We start from the raw sequence: 12,352 nt of genomic DNA on the forward strand, positions 1-12,352 counted from the left end.
GTCGCTTCCGGTGTTGGGTCGTACATACTGAGGACTGTAGTGCACTGGTTCAGGGCTAGGGTGAGCTGAAGGGTCAGGACGTATTTGTTTATCCCGCAAGAAGAGTCTCTGAGACGACCAACTGTTTTGTTTTTAATGGCAAATCCAACACCATGAGGACGGCGATCTTCTGGTTTATTTTTCCACAAGCAAATGCAACCACCACTTTGTTCCAGTGGAGAAGTCGAATGGCATTAAACACAGCCGCATTGCGGGGTGCCACCCATCGTCTAGCGGCCTGGCCGAATGGGCAGTTCAAACATTCAAAGCCGGGATGAAGAAGCAGCCTGCTGGTTCCCTGGATATGAAATTGGGCCAGTTCCTCTTTGATTATAGAACCACGCCACACAAGACGACTATATGCAGAACTTTGGAGATGGCTCTCAATGGATCCAGCTGTGCTGGAAAAGACCGGTTACGTTTCTTACAAAGTCAAAGTCTAAGGGAAGGCCGTTATTGATCCCACACACTAGCCGGTTGCGTAGCATCTCGGTCAGGTATGGGCCAAACCTGCAGTATTCAGCCAGCTTTGTCAATCGGGCCAGGAATTCTGTCACAGGTTCCCCAGGGGTCCTTCTACCTGTGTTGAATCGGTAATGCTGGAGGGGTACGGATGGCTATGGGTCGTAATGGTTCTTTTACTAGGTCCATAAGCTCAGTGAATGTAATTAGTGTCAGGGGCTGCAGGATAAGTTAAACTCTTAATAATGCTGAACATCGGGGCCCCGCATGCTGTCAAAAGGATTACTTTATGTCTGTCATCCACTTCTATGCAGTTGGTGCGGAAGAAGTAATGCCTAAGTTTGGCATATTGGCACCAGTCCCATAAGTCCGCATCATACGGCTCGAGCTTCCCAAACAGGGGCATTTCCGGGTTATTCCTTTTTCTTTGATTCTTACCCGAGTTGTCATCAAGAAGTTTCAAAAAGGCGGCTCAGAATTCCGTGCTTAATCCTCGTCACCAATGTAATAGTTCCAAGGGGTGCGGAGTGAAAAGCCAAACTGGTTTATTATAAACTGAAAATAAAGTTACTGCCCCGGATCACAAAACAATCTTCCCAGCTCAGGGCTATCGGGAACTGTTGGTCTGGGTGCTACATTTAAAGGTCCCGGTAACAAACCCCAGTGGGACGACCTCCGCCCGCCCACCATGAGAACTCATATTCTACAAAGCCCACGGGGAAATCAATCAAGCGATCCCCCATGGTCACCGTGAGGGTTATCGCAGTAGAAATCACAGAAGTCAATTTGCACACAGTAAAATCACACAATGTGCAGCTAATCAGTTTTATTTTCAGGCGATGTTGGTTGAGGAATAAACATTGGGCGGGATACCAGTTCTTCTTTGAATATTGCCACGCACTCTTTTATACCCACGCGAGATGCCAATTGAGGTCTCATTCAAAAGGCAGCCCTTCAACAGGGCAACACTTCCTCAACACTGCGCTGGGAGTGTCAGCTGAGATTTTGTGCCTCGAGTCTCTGGAGTATAACTTGAATACACAATCTTCAGAAAACAAGGCGAGAGTTACAAACTGATCTGAGGGTTGTTGTGATGAAAAGCAATATGCTGTGTTTATATGGGTTATGGAGGGCTGTTGCATGGATGGATGCATGCATATCTAAAATTAATTTGGAATATAAAAGTGTTCTGGATCTTTGATGAGGGTGTATTATTTTCTGTTGCTTCCCATGGGAGACTAAGTAGGTGTTGTCTTACTGTGAAGGGAGTCTTTTAAGCTTACAAACAAACTGCGTACCAGGTGGAAGGAAGATGTAAAAAAGAAAGCTCTTTGGGAATTGTCCAGAAACTGGAGAAGAATGGTTAATCCGACTCAGGCTAAAGCAATATCTTCTCAACTCCTTTTTATTAAATTTCTGCTTATGCCTCTGTGAAGTTCCTTGGGACATCTGTTCCCAGTTAAATGCAAAGTTTCTCTGCGCGTTGTCAGGCACAGTGGAAACAACTTTAAAGTAGGACAAAGAAGTGTTTCTGATACACCCTGGCACTGATGAACTTTTGCTCTTCCTTCAGCAGGTTCGCTTTTTAAAGATCAATTAGTGCCACCATTCACGAGTTCATAGTTTCTGCCCACTGATCCATGGGAGGCAGCTGATTGGCACATGGTCAGAACGTCGGAATTTGTACAGGTTTCTAATGCCATGTTTTCGTGGATAGTCTGACACCGTTGTTCGGTTCCTGGTTGAGAATATCCTGGGTTCAAACCTGTGACAAAATCGGGCTGACTAACCGAGAGCTGTCATCTTTCCACAAGGATGTTAAACCAGGGCCTTCTTCAAATGGTGGCGAAGGGGCCAGAATTAAAGAATTGGTGTCCTGCCCAAGGTTTTCCCTCAGTCCATGGCTGGTTGTGCTTCTGGGAAGTTCCCCGGGCTGTTTGCTCTTTGTAAAAGGTGCTGTGGAAATGCAAGTTGTTGGTCAAAGTGTAAACAAGACCAACGTCTTTTGGAAGTGTAGCTTCCAAATGTTCGGGAATCAGTCAGCACGCTCGAAATCTCAACGAGGTGCCATTTTGATGATTGAGAGGGATGATTGAAAAGATTCACCAAGAACCTTTCAAGCATCCTTTTCAACGCATATTCCCTTTACGTACGTCTACTGCAGCTGTGAGGAACAGCATTTCTTTAGCATGTGGCAAGGTGGATATAGCAACACTGGATAAAGGTATAATTTATTTGTTGTTAAGATAATGCTGTGCCCAATCTGTCACTATGGCAACGGTTTAGCTGAAACCTGCCAAGGAGAACAAGTTGCTTCGCTCACGCCATTAAGAGTCAGACAGGGGGAAAAAAGCCTTTAGCATGGGGTTATAAAAGGAAACCTCAGCAAAGTAAATATTACTGAAAAATAAATGCCATTTATTGAGAATTACCACAATCCTGCTACACATCAACCGTGTTTATTTTCCTTCCCGTGGAACAGCTGCTGACTCCAACACTGAATATTGAATTTAAAATATCGTAGGGGTTTTCCATTAATGTCCCTGGGGTTGCAGAGTTTTACACAGAGAATTACCAGGAATTTTATACACCTCAGCCCCCCCCAACTCCAGACCAGCTCCACTGAATTTAGACAATTGCCGTGCTAAAGATGCAGAAAGGCATCAAACACAGAGAAAAGGTTTGTTCATCACTCTGATTTCAAGTGTTGATGCAGGGGACAATAATAGGATTAAACATCGGGATAGAGATTGGCTGATTTGAACCAAGACAGTCATTTCCACCCGCCCCTTTAACCTGATCAAACGATCGGATGGTTTTTGGACATAACTTGTTGGAGTGGTGGGGGTCTCTTGTTTGCCCGCGGTGATCTGCACTGTGATGCCTTTCCCTCAGAAAAGGGCTTCTCATTCATGAACAAAATGAGCGTCTTTTACTATTTTGAAATTAGCATTGAATATGTCAGACAGAATTATCATCACTTTTTAGTTGAAAGAGGGAAAGCACTGTGCCCTGAAAGGCCAAATAAACAAATCATCTGTTCTTTTTATCTCAGTTTTTAAACCTTCCATCATTTCAACCTTCCTCAAATCATTAAACTTTTTATTTTGCCTGGGAATATTGCCTTATGTGAATATTGCAAGAACACAACACAAGAATTAGAAGCAGGAGTAGACCATGGCCTGCCCGTCCATTCAATGCCATCATGGCTGATCTATGCCGGCCTCATGTCCTTTTCGTGCCATTTCCTCATAGCCCTCTATTCCTCGTTCGATAATATTTATCCACCTCCACTTCGAATACAAAGAACAAAGAACAAAGAAAAGTACAGCACAGGAACAGGCCCTTCGGCCCTCCAAGCCCATGCCGACCATGCTGCCCGTCTGAACTAAAATCTTCTACATTACCTGGGTCCGAATCCCTTTATTCCCATCCTATTCATGTATTTGTCAAGATGCCCCTTAAACATCACTATCGTCCCTGCTTCCACCACCTCCTCCGGCAGCGAGTTCCAGGCACCCACTACCCTCTGTAAAAAACTTGCCTCGTACATCTCCTCTAAACCTTGCCCCTCGCACCTTAAACCTATGCCCCCTAGTAATTGACCCCTCTACCCTGGGGAAAAGCCTCTGACTATCCACTCTGTCTATGCCCCTCATAATTTTGTAGACCTCTATCAGGTCGCCCCTCAACCTCCATCGTTCCAGTGAGAACAAATCAAGTTTATTCAACCTCTCCTCATAGCCAATGCCCTCCATACCAGGCAACATCCTGGTAAATCTCTTCTGCACCCTCTCTAAAGCCTCCACATCCTTCTGGTAGTGTGGCGACCAGAATTGAACACTCTCCTCCAAGTGTGGCCTAACCCAGGTTCTATACAGCTGCAACATGACTTGCCAATTCTTATACTCAATGCTCCGGCCAATGAAGGCAAGCATGCCGTATGTCTTCTTGACCACCTTCTCCACCTGTGTTGCCCCTTTCAGTGACCTGTGGACCTGTACACCTAGATCTCTCTGACTTTCAATACTCTTGAGGGTTCCACCATTCACTGTATATTCCCTACTTGCATTAGACCTTCCAAAATGCATTACCTCACATTTGTCTGGATTAATGATGCAGCCTCCACCACCCTCCGAGGCAGAGACTTCCAGAGATTCACCACCCTCTGCGAGAAGGATTTTCTACGCATCTCAGTTTTAAACAACCGGCTCTTTATCTTGTAGCTCTGCCCCCTTGTTCGAGACTCTTCCACGAGTGAAGACATCTTATCATCTACCCTGTCAAGCCCCCTCAGGATCTTATATGTTTCAATAAGGTCACCCCTCACTTTTCTAAACTCCAAGGAATACAGACCCAGACTAATTAGTCTCTCTTGTTAGGACAACCCTCTCATTCCAGGAATTAGCCTGGTGAATCTCCTTTGGATTGCCTCCAATGTTACAAGATCCCTTTTTAGGTAAGGGGACTAAAACTATATGCAGTATTCCAGGTGAGGCCTCACCAACATCCTGTACAATTGCAACAAAACCTCCCTATTTTTAAACTCCAACCTCTTTGCAATAAAGGCCAAAATGCCATTCGCCTTAACTACTTGTTGGACCTGCCTGCCAGATTTTTGTGATTCATGCACTAGAATACCTAGATCCCTCTGTACTTCACTCACTTGCAGTCTTTCTCCATTCAGATAATAATCTGCCTTTTGATTCCTCGTACTGAAGTGCATGACCTCACATGCCTAAAGCACAGAAGAGTATGTTACAAGGAATGCTTTAGATTCGGCAGTTCACAGAGCCAATAACTGGGAGGTGAAAGGTCATTTTTAGATGCCAGCTTTAATATTGTGGTGGATCAGCATGGGTAAAATTACAGCCATTGATCTAAGCGTGTGTATAAGAATACTTGCTTGTGACAAATTATCTGTGGTACAGAGAGTTTGGGAGGTAGCCTGTTCGACGGCATCACCAAAGCACCTCAGCCAGCTAGAAAGGAAAAGGGGCATGGAGATGGCATCACCTTCACGTTCCCGCCCAGATTGCACACACCACCCTGAAGTGGGCACATCTCACCATTCCTTCATCACCGGAATTGTGGAGCTCCTCATTTAACAGCATTGCGAGAGCACCTCGACCCACACAGGCTGCAGCGGCTCAAGGAGAAGGCCGCCCATCACCTTCTCAAGGGCAGTCGGGGGGCGGGGGATGGGGGGGGGGGGCATAGCCAATAAATTCTGGCCTTCGCTTATGATCCACCTCCCAAGAATTAATTTTCAGAAACACTCAGGCATTCACCCTTCACTGAGTCTCTGCTTTCTGTTCGGCAAACAAAAGTATATTGCAGCTGCTCGGGCTTAGGCAACATCTGTTTCGAGGAGGTTGTTCAATTAGAAAATATGATCGTCATGGTAAGAGCTCTTGCGATTGCAGGGATTGGGTGAGGCTAGTTAGTCTGCAGTGAGATTCTGTCTTCTTTTCTGTGGTATTATATTTCCTCCTTCACTTTTCATCAGAAGAAAATGTCCATTCCTGGAAAAGCAAACGAAGCCAGCAATGTCAAAAGGAAGAGATGTTGTGAAACGCAATTAGGGGCAGTATCTTACCAGAATTGGGCAACGTGTCGGTTCCGGTGTGAATCCCACCAGTGTCATCGGGGGGAATCCTCACGGAATATTGAGCCTATTTAACAAATTTTTTTGAACCACGCCGCGCTCGTGATGGTTTCCCGCTGATTCACTGCCCCCTGGGCATCTTAATCTCGGCAATCAGTGGGGAACTCCATACAAACACCTCCTCAGCAGTTGTTCCGAATTCATTCGAGGGGATAGCTGCCAGGATTCCAGCACCAAGTTTCTCAGAGAGAGTCCTGAACAGACTCCAGGGTGGCGTGCAGCAGAGGCGGGATGCCCTCTATCCACGGTCACGCATACGTCCTTCTAGCAAAGTGACCCCCCCCCCACTTCCCCCCGCCTGGAGGCAGTGGCAGCCCCAGTCTGTGCCAGCTCACTGCAGAAGAGAATGGGCAGCAGTGCCGCAAGAAGATGAATTACCTTCTTTGTGCAGCCAGGGTAAGTCTGCTACCTTCAGTCCCTCGCTGCATCCCCTCACACACCCCTTGCAACTCCAAGGCCTTCTCTTACTCAGCCACCCCGCGGGCTGTCAACATTTGTCAAGAGGGCCTCTTTCCTCCCCGGCCCAATACCCATGGTCTCCCCAGTATCTATCTACTCTGCTCCTCGCACCCCTGCTCATTGCAGGACAAATCACAGCATAACAGGCGTGAACAGGCACAGCCATTCGGAATCATGCAGAAGCTAAGATGCCTCACACCCTTTGAAGAAAGAGCACTTGCACTGGCCAGCAAGGAGCAAGACCACACCTGTTCTGAGGGTGACGTGGCGATTGCAGGAAAAAGTGAGAACCCTCAGGACACAAAGTCATTCCTCAAGCCTCACATGAGTAAATATTGTCCCATCATTTATCACCCCCCCCCCCCCCTGTTGTACCAGTACCATCTCCCTTCCCTTGCAGGGCAATCAGTCGACCAGCCTGCATCACCCTGGCACCCACTGGAGACCAAAGACACAAGCAGCTCCAAGGGAGATTTCTCGGACACCACCATTAAAGAGGCATCCCATCTGTCACCAGAGCAGATACTCGCACCTCAGTGAGATTAAGTCTTCACTATTTCGAATGTAGACTCTTTCTTAAAGCTGCAGTGTGAGAAAACAAAACTAAAAGAGTTGATAGGGATTCCAATTTATTTAAAGAATTTACTTCTCCATTGCGTTACTGAAGCACATGAAAAAGCGTCGAGATTTTGCATCTTTAAACCTGGCAAATAGTTTAAGACTGGTGCCAAGTGTAAATATTTGATCATTTAAACAGAAGATGCTTTCAACTGGGATGCTGCCTCTGTGCGATAAAACAACAAAACAGGATAACCTCCGGTTGTTAGAATCTTCAGCACTTTATGATGTCCTTGAGGTTTCCAAATTACGAGCGGCCATATTTTCTCCTTGGTCAAAGCTCAGACGTTGGATGAACGGGCACACCCAATGGCGGGCGCGTTTTGTTGAAGTCAAGTAAGCCTCAAATATCTTCCCAATCTCATTAGAATATGTCCAAATTAAAACTGTGAGTAGATCAGGGGAACCTATTTTCTGTGGGGTGGGGAAGGAGAGTGCAGAACCCGCATCATCGGGCGGGATTCTCCAGACTCATCCGTGGAGGGACCCGTCGGCAGCGAGAACAGAAAATCTGGCGTTCCAGCCATTCGCAGTCAGAGGCACCGGAAAATCCCAGTGGCAAATGAGGATGGAGTGTGGGCGGGGCGGCAGCACAGTGGTTAGCACTGCTGCCTCACAGCCCCAGGGACCTGGGTACGATTCCGGCCTCAGATGACTGTCTGTGAGGAGTCTGCACGTTCTCCCCGTGTCTGCGTGGGTTTCCTCCGGGTGCTCCGGTTTCCTTCCACAGTCCAAAGATGTGCAGGTTAGGTGGATTGGTCATGCTAAATTGCCCCTTAGTGCACAAGGATGTGTAGGTTATGTAGGGTTATGGGATTACGGGGATAGCAGGGGAGTGGGCCTTGGTAGGGTGCTCTTTCAGAGGGTCAGTGCAGATGATGGGCCGAATGGTCTCCTTCTGCATTTCAATGGTTCTAAGATTTAGGCCCACATATTTTGTTATGTATGAAATTTAAGCTTCAAAGCATTTCACCATCATTCTTACATAACAAGCTCAATACATTTAGGGATCCACTATCGGGGAAACCATTCAATTTTTAATGTGTCTCATAGCAATGCCATAGATTGAAATCCATTCAAACATGGGAGTTTCTCCATGAGGATAAAAACACATAGTAAATTGCAATCCAAAGATCAGAAAACTGTGTCCATATTTGCTTTTCCCAAACATCTATTTTTTTCAGTCTGTCCCAGTTTGTGATTTTACCTTTAGATGCTTTTAGAGGTAAAAATGAAACTGGTGTGCTTGTAAGATTGATATTTTTTAAGTAATAAGAAAAGGCCCAAATTGCATTAATTTTAAATGTTATTTATATTGTGTAATTTCATTAAATTAAAGGACTTTGTATTGATGCGAACTTGTGTCACTGAAGTTAATACACTGGAGGGAATCTTGTGCCCTCCCCTGCGGTGAGGTTGGGGGCGGGGGGGGGGGGGGGGGGGGGGGAGGGCATTTAGTCAGACAGGAGGGCGATAGGTCAGAATCCTGCCACTTTCCCACCTCCACTCCCTCAATGTCCAGCTGTTGCATGACCATATGTAGCAAATTATGCACGCCATGCCAATATCCTGGCAGCTGATAATGCCTTCATTCTGAGGTGGTCCTCTGCGTGCCATCTGCATTTTAACCAGCCCGACAAACCAAAGGTCGCCCACTGGGCAGCCAGGGCTCTCTGTTGATGGCAAGCCCATTCACAACCCACGCATACGTGGGTGACATGCGGTCAATGGATACCATACTGCCACATGAAATGTGTTGGAGTGGCCCATTGGCATGCTAAAACAATGTTTCAGCTGCCCGGACCACCAGTGAATAACCTGGAAACACTAGTCGGAGCTAGTGTCAAGATTTTCTGGGTCTCTGCTGGGTCCTGGACATAACGAGGAAACAGCCCTAGCCACCAGCTTTACAGCGGGCACCTGAGGAAGGGGAGGTCGAAGGGAGGTGGCAACCATCAGCAGTCCATTTTTGGCCAGGCTGTCCGTGGAAACCCATGAGAAAGAGATACCAGTAAGCCCAACCCGAATTCTCCATTCACCAACAGAGCCTCAGTTCACCTACTCTCTGTTACTGGCTGTCACCTTCTGAACATGGAACATAAAACATACCGTGCAGAAGGAGGCCATTCGGCCCATCGAGTCTGCACCGACCCACTTAAGCCCTCACTTCCACCCTATCCCCGTAACCCAATAACCCCTCCTAACCTTTTTGGACACTAAGGGCAATTAAGCATGGCCAATCCACCTAACCTGCACGTCTTTGGACTGTGGGAGGAAACCGGAGCACCCGGAGGAAACCCACGCAGACACGGGGAGAACGTGCAGACTCCGCACAGACAGTGATCCAGCAGGGAATCGAACCTGGGCAGGTTCTCAAGGGCAGCTATGCGTGGGCAATAAATGCTGGCTTCGCCAGTGATGCTGACATCCCAGGAATGAAAAGAAAAACTCGATCATTCCTCCTGTAACCAAAAGATAATTGAGTCAAATTTGAGGTTAACCTAACATTGCAATCTGCATTATTCACTCCTAACTGATTGCATTCATGAATGATATTGCCTTAACAGCGCTTGAACAATCGTGCACAATGCTTTTTTTGATGTCGAGGCTTGTCCTCATGAACATCAATCTCTTTCCTGGCTGCAGGCAGTGTGGTAGGCTTCCTCTGTTTTGCTTTTCGAAGAAAAATCATAAATAGGTTCTTTCTGCTGACATTCACAATTTTAATACAATTCTCTTTGGGAATTCTGCTCCTTTTCTGAGAAGTGATTAGGAAAGAACTTTACCTTGTGTTAACGATGCATATCAGTCGAGAAAAACGGATTCTTCTAATCCCTTCTCACTTGTGGCCCGTCAATTTTGCATGCCTGTCCCCTTGTTTAAAGTCGCCTTTTTTAAGGCTGGTTGTCTTTCTGAACCGTGTGGAGACCCAATCATGCCTTGAAATCTGGTTGTGAGGCTGAACTGAGGTGTCAGAAACTAATAATTATGACTGCAGGTTCTGTACTAAAAATGGAAATGGACAATATATTGGATGCGGTTCTCCCAAAAGATTTCTAAGTTCATTTGTGGCAGATTTTACAGGGAGTTTCGGTTCCTCACTGCTACTCAATGACGCTAAGTCACTTTTTTGGGCCCTGGGGAGTTTCTCACAGGTTGAGCCCACACAGCACTGGGGAGCTAAACTCAGAGATCGGGCCACCATTTTGAAAGGGTGCCCCGATCTCTGAGTGAGCTTGTGGGGCCCCACCCCCCCCCAACCATAGACAATGTCACCCCCACACACATGGGCACTACCCCACACCCCCAAGTGAGGACACGCCGCTATGGGGTCCCTGGGGGCCCCAACCTCTTCAGGCCCACAAGCCCCTTTCCGGCACCCCCTCCCTTCAGGACTCCACCCATCACCGTCATCCTAAAAATCCTGGCCAGGACTATTTTGCTGAAATTGTACAGGGCGTTGGTGAAGAAGCAAATGTAGTACTGTGTACAGTTTTGGTCTGCTCCCTTAATGAGGGATATACTTTCATTGAAAGCAGCTCAGCGGAGGCTCACGAGGCTAATTCCTTGGATGAAAGGGTTGCCATGTGAGGGATATGGGAGACGGACAGGAAAGTGGAGTTAACGCCACAATCAGGGGCGGGATTCTCCTAGCCCTGCGCGGGGCTGGAGAATCCCTGAGAACGGGCCACGCCGCCCTGCCGCTGGCACGCGTGGTTGGAGCGGCGCCGGCGTGGTTGGCACGGCGCCGGTCGCGGGCACCCGGTCTACGCAGCTGGCCCGCCGATTCTCTGGCCCGAATGGGTCGAGCGGCTGTAGGAAAAGAGCCAAGTCCCGCCGGCGCCGTTCTAACCTGCTCTGGGCCGGCGGGACCTCGGTGAGTAAGGGCCTGTGGGGGGGGGGGGGAAAGGGGTCCGACCCCGGGGGGGGTGCGGCCTCCGATGTGGCCTGGCCCGCGATCGGGATCCACCGATCGGCGGGCCGGCCTCTGTGGCTGGGGGCCTCCATTTCTACGCGCCGGCCCCTGTAGCCCTGCACCATGTTGCGTCGGGGCCGGTGCGTTGAAGGAGGCCACTGCGCATGCGCGCGTTGGCTCCGGCGCCACTGCGCATGTCCTCGGTGGCGCCGGCGCAACTGCGCATGCGCGGATCCTGCGGCGCACATTTTGCGCCGGGATCTGCAGCTGGAGCGGTGTGAACCGCTCCAGCACCATGCTGGCCCCCTGTAGGGGCCAGAATTAGACGTGGTAGCGGCCCGTTCACGCTGTCATAAAACGCAACGGCGTTTACGACGGCGTGGACACTCTGCCGAGGGATTGGAGAATCCCTCCCCAGATCAGCCGTGATCTTGGTGATTGGCAAAGCCAAATGATGGATCGAATGATGGGCCGAATGGCCTCCTCCTGCTCTGATTTCTGATGGCCTTAAATTTGAAAACTGAAGTTGATAGATGTTGTTTGTCAGCTAAAGGTTATCGGGGATGTGGGGTGAAGGCAGGTGTATGGAGTTAGGCTGTAAGTCAGCCATAACCCCACTGAATGCCAGAAGAGTGGCTGTATGGCCTTTTCCTGTCCTTGCGTTCCTCTGGTCCTAGAATTTCCCTTACTATTCCACTTGCTCTCCAAAACCGTGTCAAAAAATGTTTTAAAATCACTCGCAGGAGGTGGAAGAGTAAGACTTGAAGAATAGGTAAAGATGGCTGGTATTTGTCACGGAGAGAGATCGGTATTAGGTAGTCTTTTGAGAAATTAGTATCTCCAAATTCACAACCATTGAAATATTTATAAACCAGTGCCACACTTCAACAATATTGGGAAGCAACCTGCGAGCACCAAAGTGACAATTTCTAATTCATAAACTCCGGATGCCACAAAGCAAATAGATCTGTAAATTTTCTTATTAGAAACGGGTGAAAATAAAACCTTTAAACAGCAGGGGGATGCTAAAAATATACAGATCAGAAACAACCAGAAAAACTGACGGAAGAATACAACCTTTACAAGACAAAATGATCTTGTGGTGTCACTACACTGACTACATTATACGGCACTTAATCATTAGAGACCCAGTAATGCTGTAGAGAGATTATGTGGTTTCCCTTCCAACA

The sequence above is a fragment of the Scyliorhinus torazame genome, chromosome 17 (genome assembly GCF_047496885.1).
Source record: "Scyliorhinus torazame isolate Kashiwa2021f chromosome 17, sScyTor2.1, whole genome shotgun sequence".
Lineage (NCBI taxonomy): Eukaryota > Metazoa > Chordata > Chondrichthyes > Carcharhiniformes > Scyliorhinidae > Scyliorhinus > Scyliorhinus torazame.